We start from the raw sequence: 12,432 nt of genomic DNA, 5'->3' as shown, positions 1-12,432 counted from the left end.
CAAGTATATCAAGGTCTGGTTGAACAAGCCTGACTCAGTCTCACTGGGGCCAGTGAGTGAGCAGAGACTTTCCTATGTGAGGTACACAGACAGGTAAGCCCATCAGACTCCATCCTAGCAAGTGCTGAACTCAGTGGAGTGCAGGCTGAGCGTGGTGCCCTGACCATGCCCTCACCCTCCCCTGCTCTTCTTGTCTCCCACCCATACCCAGGCCCCCAACTGTCCTAAGTTGTTTGAAGACCGTCGCTCCCAGCTTCCTAGAAAACTTCTGGTCCTTCCATCTTTAACAATCATTCCAATAGAAATAGCAACAGTGGTGAGTCCTAGGTTCCGCATATGGATTCATTACTGTCCCATTTCACAGTGACACTCAGATTGGGCAAGTCCTTTGGCTTCAGTGAGACAGCCTGGGTACATGCCTGGTTCCACTGGTATGTGATAGGTATGACCTCAGGCTGATGCCATCTGTCCCAGCTTTGGCGTCTTCTTGTTTAACTCTGGGCAGGCTGCTTCATAGACCGTGGTGCGAGCTAAGTGAGGTGTGCATAGCCTTTGGCACCTAGTTCACTCTGTGAGCATCCAGAATTAAGACCTGTTCACAGGCTGCTCCGCTCTGCCAGGTTCAAGCCTGTTTCTCAAGTTTTTCTTTTCTTTTCTTTTCTTTTGCTTGTTTGTTTGTTTGGTTGCTTGCTTTTTTGAGAAAAGGTTTCTCTGTGTAACTGCCCTGGCTGTCCTGGAACTTGCTCTGTAGACTAGGTTGGCCTCGAACTCACAGAGATCCACCTGCCTCTGTTTTAATCCTGAGTGCTGGGATTAAAAGCATCTGCTGCCACTGCCCAGCTCTCCTCAAGTTTATAGCTGACCAGTGACTCATTATTCAGACCACTTCTCACACTGTAAGATGGCATCGGCTCCCTTCCTTCACAGCCAAGGGTTGCTGATGCCCTGGCAGGCTTTGAGGTTGGCCCAAGGCCATAAAATGCAGTGGCGAGGGAGGATTTGAACTCATGCCTTTGGCCTCTCAGGCAATTCTTTTCCTCCCTTAGCCTAAATCCCTCCTGAAACTTCTGGAAAGGACTTCTGCTCCAAATGGGCCATACAACTTTTCTTGCTTGTCCCAGTGCAAGCAAACTATCATCAGGAGTGACACTAAATAGCACTACACCCTAAGTCCTTGAAAGCCCTCCTGGAGTCCATTCCAACAGCCCCGAGCTCCCTGAACTGGCTAAGGAAAATCAGGACACACCTTTATTAAAGATGAAATGGACCAGCAGGGTGGGATTGGCAGAGGCAGGGCGCATGATTTTAATCCCAGCACTCGGGAGGCCGAGGCAGGAGGACTTCTGTGAGTTCGAGGCCAGCCTAGTCTATAAAGTGAGTTCCAGGACAGTCAGGGCTACACAGAGAAACCCTGCCTCAACCCCCCCCCCCCCACCACCACCAAAAAAAGATGAAATAGATCAGGTAAATCAGTCCCTGATGTTATTTAGGCACACCCCAAATCCTCCAGCACAGTTGGGGGAGTGGGAAGACTGAAGAGGGAGGGTAATGAAAACTGTGGGTGTAACCCTTTTGATACCATGTTAGAGGTCAGGAAAAAGTTGTTTTACATAACACTATATATTCTAGAAAAAAAATCTGGTTCACTATTAAGATAACGATGACATAGGCTTGAGGACAGGGGAGTAAAAGAAGCAAAGATGCCCCTTAATCTCGTCCTAGACAAGGGGCAAGACAGGGTTTCCCACAACAACAGAATTGGGACTCTCAGCAAGGAGATATTAATTGGGGAGTTTCCCCCACGACAAGTCCTGGGATGGCCATGTGGGTAGCCCAGACCCCCACCGCCCATTGCCTCTGCTTTATTGGTCCCCGTGGGCTTGCACCACTGGACCCTGTAGGTGTTCTGCCTGGCAGGGATTTTGCCTAGCTCCCGAGGCAGCCCGGGGCCTGGAGCCGCCAGGCAGGTGGCAGGGCCTGGGACGCGTGCATCTAGACCCCCCTCATCCCAGGTGAGAGAGGAGCCGCGGGTGCCCTGCGCCCTGGGGGTCGGGCCTGCGCGCCCGGGACTCGCCCAAGGTCACCCGGCGGGCTGGGGCGGGGGCGACGCGGGGCGGTCCCGGGCGCAGTGACGCGGGGCCCGTGGTGCGGCGGGGCCGGGGCGCGGGGGGCGGCGCGTCGCCGCGTCCTCCTTTTGTGCGGCGCCGGGCTGGGCTGTGAAGGTAAACAGCGCTTCCTCTTCCTCCTCGCCGCCTCTTCCTTTTATAGCGATTTCTGGCCGCGCCGGGGCCGGGGCGCTGCTGTTGCTGCTGCTGTTGCTGCTGCTGCTGCTGCCGCCGCGGCGGGGCCGCTCGCGAACCTGCGGCGGGGACGCGCGAGCCGCCGACCCGGAAGCGGCGTGTGTGCACCGCAGGCTCCCGCCGCCCGCTCGCCCGCCCATCGGGCTGCCAGGTACGTGCAGGGCCCGCGGGGAGTCCGCTGCGGCGTCGCCGCCCTGGTCCACCGGGCTGCAGGGAGGGAGCGAGTGCCTGGGGCGGCGTGCACCCCGAGGCAGGGGCGCGGGGTCCGAGTGGCCGTCCCTGGGCACACCCCTCTTGCAGGCCAGGTGAGCGCTGCAGGGCCTGATCCGAGCCCCGCGTTGCCCTCCCGCTAACTTCATCAGGGGTTTTTCCAGGCCAGGCGACCGAATTGAGGAACCAAAAGGGCGAATAGACTTGCACTGGCCCGACTTCCTCCTGCGCCGACCCCTGCCGGCGTTTAAACATTACTTCCTCTTTGCCTGTTATGTTTTCTTCATCATCAACATCATCATCATCATCATCATCTTTTTTTTTTAATGGAAGTTCAGTGTTGAGAGGTGGATGCATTTGCAGCCTGCAGGGCTTTCCGGGGGTCGTGCACACACAGTAGGTCTGGAAGGAACCCGTGTGCCCTCCAAATGTGGGTTTTGTGTCTGGGGTGGGAGGAAAGAGGAACCTGGACTTCCTTTGCAGGCAGAGCCCTAGCGGGTTGTCTTTGATCCCCACCCTGCTGCTAGAAATGGAGGGGTGGGGGAGGGCTTGAGTGTGAAGGTGGCGCAGCAGGGGAGAGTCACGTGGATTGTGCACCTCTGTCTAATTCCCAGTCCTGCAACGCACTATTTTTGTGACCTTGGGCAAGTTGGCTACGGTCTCCCGGTCTTAAGCTCCTTGTCTGTAAAATGGGCTGCTTTGAGTAAATGGGCCTTGAGGTACAGGATGGGAATGTCACCTCACCTTTAATGTCTCCATTCCCTAAGACACGTGCCTGGAGCACAGGGTGCGCCCCCCCCCCCCATAGTTGTGACATGAGTTGGTGGATGGTAAATTTTTGAGAAGTGAGCCCGTATGCTTCCTCATTTTTGCTTCCTTTACCCTTCATTTCCACCCCATAATCACCAGAGCCATATTTTGCTACCACAGCCTCCAGAAATCCACTGAGACCTGGAGGAAATAGTGATTCCCAGTGAAGACGTTTCTGCTCTGACTATGAGACTCTTCCTATTCTTGGAGGGGTCGGGTTGTATTCAGTGTGCATAAAAAGGAAGCATCTTTTCTTTTTTTTTCTTTTTTCTATGGCCAGATGAAAGCGGAGGTGGCTGGCAAGGTTGCCAGCTAGGATGATTTCCCAGGGTTTGGGCTCCATGTAACTGGGAAGGAGGCTAAAGAGAGGTGGGTTTTCTCCTGTGATGGGGCACACAACTGGGCTTTCTTCCTGGGGAGGCACTTTGTAATAAGCATGCTGTGGATTATGAGGAGTGTGTGTGTGTGTGTGTGTGTGTGTGTGTGTGTGTGTGTTGGGTGTTAGGGATATACAGAAATGGCTTTTGGATAAAGGGCTAAGATGAGTTTGTGCACTTCGGGAAATTTTAAAGAAATATTGCTTCCTCTGATAGCCATCCCTGTTCTTCAAGGTCTAAAGCTTTCTGAGCCCCTCTCTGAAAACCTTGGAGGTGGTGGTGTTTCACCTCAGTGCAGGGGATAAGTCTGAGAGCTACTGTTATTTGTCTGGTTTTTGAAGTTCTTGAGACGAGATCTCATGATGTAGCATAGGCTGGCCCGGAACTTGTGGTAAATGCTCAGGCCTTAGCTTCCTGAGTGCTGAGACTACAGGTGTGTGCACCCATGTCCAGCTCATGTCCATTCATTTAGAGGCAAGCAAGCCTCTCCTGAATGACATTGTTGCCTGTCATTCACACAGTGGCCACCGTTACCTGTGTGGCAAGAGGGAATTTTCATTTCACTCAGACTTGGAGAGAGGCCAGGGCTTCCCAAAACTCTCAGCTCATGAGAGGCAGGTGCAGGGTCACCAGCTAAGCCTTTGGGCTGCAAAGCTCATCTGGGGTTCTGGTTGTCCTGCTGCATTCTGAATGCCTTTGTGTCTCCTGACGCCTGGCAGGCCGCCTGACTTATACTGGCAGGGATGCACCTATTTTCTGACAGAACGAATGAGAAAGTGCTGGTTTCCCCTGCTTTCTTCGTGAATACATTCCGTCTACATCTCAAGGGCAGCATCTGGCCTCTAAGTGACCTTGGCGTTGTCCTCTGGTGGTTCTTCCTGAAGTGAAGTCGTAGATCCTGGTCCCTGGCAGGCCTTGCATAAGAATCCAGAGACTGGTGTACAGAAAGGACTCCTAAGAGACACTGATACATGTCAGGAGCTTGTGGCCTCATGTTCACCATCTCTGCCATCTCGTTAGTTGAAGAGACCACCATTCTGTGGCTTTGGTGGTATGGGACTTGCCTATCTTTAGCAAAACCATCCGAGGTTGTGCCTTGTAGATTTAAAATTGATGTTATTTCAGCTGGGTGTGTTGGTGTCTACCTGTAATTGTAACACTGGGGTTGCTGGGCCAGGAAGATCACTGGTTCAAGACCAGCCTGTGTTATGTAGTGAGCCCCTGTCTGGAACAGACACACACCCCTAACAACGAAACATGGGTTCATCTGTGTGGTCAGCATGTAATCTTAGGTCAGCATCACCTTGAAGCCCTCTTTTCCTGTCTGGGAACGGCTGAAATAGTTCCAGCCCATGCCCATTGCCCTGGGTATCCAGAGAAGAGTAGGGTCTGCATTTAAACCATTTCTTTCTTGTGCACAGTGCACATCCAAGCTACTGTGCAGTGTTCTTATCTGTAAAATGGGCAGATGAGTCATGGGGGTTGGTTGTGTCTCCATGACAGTTAGGTGACGGAAGCCCTGGGAGCGGGACAGTTATGGCAACAGTAATGGCAGTCTTTCCTGTCAGAGGACAGGCGAAACCACTGTGCAAGCTCCTTTCTGTTTCAACTGATGTGAAACTTCCAGAGAGAAAGTGAGAGGGGACCAGGGAGGGAGGACTACCAACTTCCTGAAGAGGGGGATGATTTCCATAGGTTGCTGAAGACAGTGTGTGTGCTCTGTGTCTCTGCAGCTCCAGGTAGAGAGGCTTGCCCCTGCCAGCTCCCCTTACCTCTTTCTCTGTTTCTCTCTCAATTCGTTCGCCCTCCAGGTGCTTGTGACACCCACCCCTTATCTTCTAGAACTTTTCCATCTTCTTCCTGTTTTCCCAGCAAGACCTCACTTCCCCTGGGTCTCAGGGGGACCAGGTTCAGGTTGTTTTAGTAGAGCTTTAGAGTTGAGTCTTCACATAGTCCTGAAGGCTGGATGGCCTCAGGTTGAAAGATGGCTTCGTAGTCAAGGATACAGATGAGGGACAGTTACTTCCCCATCCTTTTCTATTGCCAGAGGCCCTGAGGGTGTAGGTTTGGGGCTCAGATTGCCCACATTCCCTGCTTAGAGGCAATGTTACCTTGGACAAAGTCTTTCCTCTCTCTTTGGACCTTCTTCATCTGTAACACGGGGAGTAATGCTGGCCATCTGGACCTGGCGTTGGGATCAACACAGGTTGACGCCACAGAGTGTGCTGCACACTGTCGGCACTCCGTAAATGTCTATCACTTCACCTCTATGAGGCTCTCCCTGTCCTCACCTGATGCCATCATTCTGTCGTCCCCCCCCCCCCCCCCAATCCCCACTCAGTTCTGCTTGGGAAGCAGCCCTGGGCTGGCAGGCTATTCCTAGAAGAGCTCTGGAGTCTGCAGGCGCTGTGAAGTCCAAGAGTGCTATTTTCATCCAATTGTTGACCGGCTGTTGTATGGGCTTCCACTGAATGGGAGATGATTCCATCTGAGCTTGTCGGCAAGGCTACATGGGCGAGTCATCCAGTTTACATTCTGTCCCATTGATTTTTTTCTCTCCCACTTGTCGAAGGCTTACTAGCTGCCATCTGCTCCATGAACATCGTTCATAAATATATGAATAATCGAAGTCGACGAGGTCTGGTGGAAGAAGTGTGCCTGAGAGTGGTTTTTTTTAATAATATTTCAGATCATCTGAAACCGTTGGAGGAACTGCAGGGCTTATTAAAAAATGGAAACTGTGCTCAGAAAGGCTCCCTTTCGTGGCAAGAGCCAGGAGGGAAGCGCGTTTTTGGAATGCGGATGAAGGACCTGTGAGGGGTCAGTGGACAGCTCCTGTGTGTCAGCCTGTTTGTGGGGTGAGAGGGTGAAGATTTGAGGGACAAGGACCAGTGCCAGCTGTCAAAGCTGGGGTACCCGTGAGACTCGAGGGTAGTGAAGTAACCCGTGCCTTGATGCCTCCTGGGGTATATACATTTCAGGTCCCATTTTGTCTTCCACAGAAGGTTCTTGAAGGTTCCTAAGACCGATCTCTTTAAAAAAAAAAAAAAAATCACATATTAATTACACATGATAATGGGTTTCATTATGAAATCTCTCTCTCTCTCTCTCTCTCTCTCTCTCTCTCTGTGTGTGTGTGTGTGTGTGTGTGTGTGTGTGTGTGTGTGTGTGTGTGGTATCCTTTCATATCCTTTATTTAACTAGGGTTGTGTACTGGAGAACAGGCATTTTTCAGGAAAGAAAATGCTCCTCCCCTTTCATGGCAGGCTGTTGATGGCCCAGTCTCGTGCAGGTCATCACAGCTGTTGTGAGGGTGTGATATGATGCAATGGCCACATCATGCCCAGACCTCAGTGTCCCACAGCACTCTATCCCTCCCACGTGCTCTACATTCCTTCTCTTCCATGATGTTCCCTAGGCCAGACCCTTAATTAATACTGGGCCAGAGTGAGTCCTTGTCAGGCCCATAGTTTGAGAGGCATGAGGTGGTCCTTTGAGAGGCTTGCTTCCCAAGCTTGAGTGTGTGCCGAGTCACTTGGGCCTTACCCCACAGTCTGAGTCAGGTCTGGGTGGCCTGAGAGTCTATATTTGCCACCGGTTATGATGCCTCTGGTCTGTGAGCCACACATTCAGTAAGGTGTACTTGGGGATCATCCCGCTTTACCATCTTGCTTCTCCCCTCACTGACCTGGACCAGGAAGACAGGCAAATCTGATATATGCCCCTGTAGGTTCCCAAGGCAGCTAGCGGCAGAGGCAGGTGTATTGAAAATACATTGTTAAATGATGGGGGTCCAGGATAGTCCTGAGTCCAGTCATGGAGTGGATGCAGATGATGGAGAAGGAAGCCCTCTGTTAACCTGTCAGCAAGTGTCTTCTCAACTCAGGTGAACCCAGAAGGTCTGGAGAGGATACAGGGGGTGGAGAGAGTGTGAGCACACTGCTCTTCCCACGGGGTCTGATTGTGGCTGAGCCTGAGTAGGACCTTCATGCCTAGAGTCCCAGGCTTGAGCACACTGTCCCTCTCCTTTAACCTGCCAAGGCAATGGGGACCCAGAGGCAAAAGACATGCTCAAGGGCAGAATCAGGGCTGGGACTCAAGGCCTTCTGGTTACAAAGCCCAGCTTTTCCCCTGGCCCACTGTGCCAAGGATGTCTGCTGGCACATCTTTAGAGACACTGGGGTCCTGAGGCCCTTGATGTTCCTTGAGCAGTAGGCTTTCTGAGGGACACACAGAGAGCCAGATTTTTATGGACCAGAGATGGGCTGCGAATTTGATGTTCTTAGTCTGTTGAGGTGTCTTTACCCAACACTGGATGCTCTGCCCAAGAGGTCGGCATCTTTGAAAGGAGCCAGTGGTGGCGTGAGAAATGGGGCCCATGGAGCAGGAGTGCCTTGGTTCATACTGACCGACTGAATTCGCTCGCAAGTTGTATGACCTTGCTGGCATCTCAGTGCCCATTTTCCAGGCTGTTGTAGCTCTTTGAAAATGCTTCTGTGAGTTTGGCTTGAAGTTGGGCATTCAGGTGCTGCTCTGTCACATGTGTCCCTGGTCTGTACAGTACCCCCCCCAGGACTAGGACTCAGAGATGGGGAGCATTGGAAGAGCCGAGGAAGGTCTGTCCTGCTAGTGATTTCCCGAGACCCAGCCTTGTTTAAAACCAGAGTGAAGTAGGACATAGAAGAGGGTACGGAAGTGAAACTTGGGAAGTCCCATCCCCCAATGTCTGCTCCGATCCCCTGAACCCAGGTCTTCTGTACTGTTCTGTCACCTTGGGCACCAAAGAGTAGCTTGGAACACACGCCGATCTTACAGGCTTGTGGAGAGACGCAACAAATGGCTATCCTGTGTGTTCTGAAATGGGTTTACAGTCATTCCCTGAACACGTGTCCCTAGCTCTCACCAGTTCTTAGTTCGGTGATGGAGGCATGGGATCTCTCCCACCATTCAACAAAGTAATAAAGCAGGGGGCTGCTGTGCACCAGGCCTGTGATGCAGCCCCATGGGGAACAGACGGAGTCTGGCTGTCACTCACACAAATCCCTATGGGGCCTGAGCAGTGTGGAGCTGGAGGGAGCTGGGGTTTGTTTCTTCTGGCTGACCCAAGCCCAGCCTCTCCCTCCAGCCCAGTTTTCTTCAGGCACCAGGCACCAGCAAGGAAGGGCAGGAGCTTGGCTCAAGGAAGAGTGGGGAGCGAGTTCAGGCAGTTAAGCTCCTGGCGAAATCTCTCTCTCACAGAACAGTACGTGTGTTCATTCTGCCTTTTGAGTTTTGGGTAGCCTGTCTCCCAGGCACTTGGCGAGGCAGATCGTATTTATCATCACATTGCAGTTGAGAAAACTAAGGCTAATAGGAAGCAGAGCGGGAATTCAAACATTCCACATCACCTTGAGTGCCCACTTCTCTCTCGCATCTTTCCAGGGTCCTGTGAACCTAATTCAGAAAGTATGGAGTGGCCCCATCTGGAGCAAGGGCTTTCTGGCTGGACTCTCTAGGGGGCGAGATGGGGGAGCGGGTTCTCCCCACATCCTGGGGGATTACTGGCCTGAGATCTCCCCTTAGGATGGCATATGACTGTGGTGACTCACCAGACAGCCCTGGGTTCCTTATTGCAGGCAAGTCTCCGTGTAGAAATTTTTTTGTAAAGTTGGTGGGAAACTGATTATAGTAATAAGATTTCTCAAGACACTGTGTGTGTGTGTGTTTGTGTGTGTGTGTGTGTGTGTGTGTGTGTGTGTGTGTGTACATCTATGTGTATGAACCACAGGACAACCTTGGGTGTCATTCCACAGATAACTTTTTTTTTTTTTGAGATAGTCTTTTACGGGCCTAGGGCTAACCAATTAGGCTAGCCCGTGAGCCTCAGGGATCTGCCTGTCTCTTCGTCCCCACTATTGTTAGACTACCATACCCTTTTTCTAAATGTGGGTTCTGGGGATCAAACTCAGGTTCTTTACCCACTAAGCCATCTTCCCAGCCCCTAAGATTCCTCTTGACACCCTGTGGATTTGGTGGCATTTGTATTTGCAGGGTGTCATGTGGTCAACACTTCTCTGCCTGTGACAAGCACCCCTCGGGAGATGAGATGGGCAGGGAAGGAAAGGCTGTAGGCTCATGTTTCTGGAGAGAGAGAGAGAGAGAGAGAGAGAGAGAGAGAGAGAGAATTTGAGCTGAAGAGTGTGGGGTCTGTACTACACTGGTCTTTGGTGACTTAAGATCAGAAGGCGGGTCGGGGATTCAAACGCACCCCTTATGTGCTTGTTTTCCAACTCTTCAACATGAGTACTTGCCAGAATTGTCTCTCTCTCTCTCTCTCTCTCTTTCTCGCGCGCGCGTGCGTGCGTGCGTGTGTGTATCTTCTGCAGCATTTCATCCCTTCGTGAGTGCCTGGGGTGTGTCAAACCTGCCTGGGGAGAGGCCAGAATACTTAAAAATAATTATTTTTTTGAAATTTACTTATTTGGGGATGTATGTTGTGTGTGTGTATGTGTGTGTGTGCGCGCGCGTGTGAGAGAGATGTATGTATGTATGTGTTTGGGTGTATGTACATGTGAATGCCCACCCCCAGCGTGCGTGTGTGTGTGTGTGTGTGTGTGTGTGTGTGTGTGTGTGTGTGATGTATGTGTGTGAGAGATGTATGAATGTGTGTGTGTGTGTGTGTGTGTGTGTGTGTGAATGGTCAACATCGGGTGTTTTCCTCTATTTTTTTTTTCCACTTTGTGTTTTGAGACAGTTTCTCACTGGACCTGGAGCTCACCAAGTGGCTAGACTGGCTGGCCAATGAGCTCCAGGGACCTGCCCGTCTCTGCTCATCCAGTGCTGGGGTTACAGATGCACCACTGGGCCTGGTGTTTGCTAGGGTGCTGGGGGTCCAAATTCAGCTCCTCGTGCTTATGGGCAGGCAGTTTTGTCTGAGCTGTCTTCCCCATCCATTTCAGTTTTTTGTTTTTATTTTTAAGGTAGCCTCATCTATGCCCAGGGTGACTTCAGTCCATGTAGCTGAAGATGACTTTCAACTCCCGATCTTCCTGTCTCTACCTCCCAGCTGTTGGGATTACAGGCATGTGCCTCCATGCTTACTTTATGGGGTGATTGGGATTAAAACCCAGGGCTGCCAGGCGGTGGTGGCGCCCGCCTGTAATCCCAGCACTCGGGAGGCAGAGGCAGGTGGATCTCTGTGAGTTCGAGGCCAGCCTGGTCTACAGAGCGAGATCCAGGACAGGGACCAAAGCAACATGGAGAAACCCTGTCTCGAAAAAAATCTTACAACCCAGGGCTTTGTGTATGCTAGGCAAGTACTCTACCAACTGAGTCATACCCTCAAACCCAGAATCCCCACTTAAAAAAAAAATTGTTTTTCTTTTTGAGTTAGGGTCTCACTGTGTAGCCCTGTTTGGCTTGGAACTGGCTGTGTAGAATAGACCAGTCTCAAGTTCAAATAGATTCATTTGCCTCTGCTTTCCCGAGTGTGTGAATTAAAAAGCATAGGCCGCGACTCCATACCTCGAATCCCTATTTTTAAAGAGCACTCTCAAGAGATACTGAAGCCTGGCCCTATTAGAGGTGTGATAATTTGGACTAATCCATTACCCTTTACAGATGTCTCAGGTTCTGCATGGTTGGGGACTGGGCAGTTGGTGTGAGACAGGAAAAACCCTGAAGGTCACCAGGTTGTGTCCCCAGCACTTCTCAGGCCATGGCCCATAGAGGAAATGGGATGAGTAAGTTTTGAGCCATGGGCCAGACAGTGAAAGAGGAAGCACCTCCACTTGGGAGGGGACTGACCCTGGGGCCCTACCGCACCAGTGTTGAGGTCAGGGGCCCAGCACAGTGTAACCTCATCCCTCGGAGTTGGGGGTGGGGGACTAATTCTCTGATTCCCCTGCAAAGTGGTACCTATTTAGACATGCCATGGAGAGGTGGTGTGAGTTTCCCAGTGTTTTACAGGAGCTTGAAAATCATGAGTGACTTACCAGGCAGTGGGGGTCAAAGCCTTGCAAAGGCATGCAGCTAGTGCGTGGTTACAGGGAGAATTAGTTCTCTGGACTAGACTGTCCTGGGGAGGAGGGGTATGAAGTTACTGGTTCTTGTATGTGCCCGTCAGCCTGGAGTATTGGTTTCCTGTTGTCGTTTGAGACAGGCTAGTTTTCTAATCGTCTCTGAACGGCAGTCCTTGCTTAAGACCCAGAATACCAAAGGAGAGGAGAACTGACTGACCACTGACAAGGGGAAGTCAGCCCGGCAGGCGAAACTTCACAGAGCCGATGCTCGCTGACCCAGCCCCATCCCAAAGGACAGTGCTCCACACACTGGGCTGAGACCGGAATGCTGTGTGGTCAGGTTGACACTCAAAGGTACAGCCCCTGGAATCCTGGAAATGGTCCAGTGTGGAAGAAAGGATGCTGCTGAGTTTGAATCCCATGTGAAAAACGGGGTGTGGCCGGGTGCACATCGATAACTCTAGCACTGTGGGGAAATAGGAGAGATCACTGGGGCTTGCTGGCAACTAGCCTAAGGTTCAGTGAGAGAGCCTGATTGAGGAGGAAAAAGGTAGAGAGGGATACAGCAGGAAATCTGGTGTCCTCCCCTGTGCACATAGACACACAGAGACAACCATACAGAGATGTACACAGAGACACAGACGGACATCTACATAGCCATACATAAACACACACAGATACAGTTACACACACAACACACATGCACATGCAGCAGCAGCAGCACCTCTGAGTGTG

The 12,432-nt window shown here is 51.7% G+C and overlaps 1 protein-coding gene across 2 annotated transcripts in view; it reads left to right on the top strand.

Moving 5' to 3' along the window:
* The first annotated feature begins 2,182 nt into the window (after positions 1–2,182).
* Cyrib (CYFIP related Rac1 interactor B) overlaps positions 2,183–12,432 on the top strand; it is a 132,340-nt gene continuing 122,090 nt past the window's right edge. The window contains exon 1 of one of the 2 annotated variants that reach the window (XM_036207934.1): positions 2,183–2,451. The gene's annotated coding sequence lies outside the window, so the exon portion shown is untranslated. The remainder of the gene's footprint in view (positions 2,452–12,432) is intronic. The other variant, XM_036207932.1, reaches the window with a different exon arrangement.

The sequence above is a fragment of the Onychomys torridus genome, chromosome 16, assembly GCF_903995425.1.
Source record: "Onychomys torridus chromosome 16, mOncTor1.1, whole genome shotgun sequence".
In the NCBI taxonomy this organism is placed as follows: domain Eukaryota; kingdom Metazoa; phylum Chordata; class Mammalia; order Rodentia; family Cricetidae; genus Onychomys; species Onychomys torridus.
This window is presented reverse-complemented; position numbering and strand designations above follow the sequence as displayed.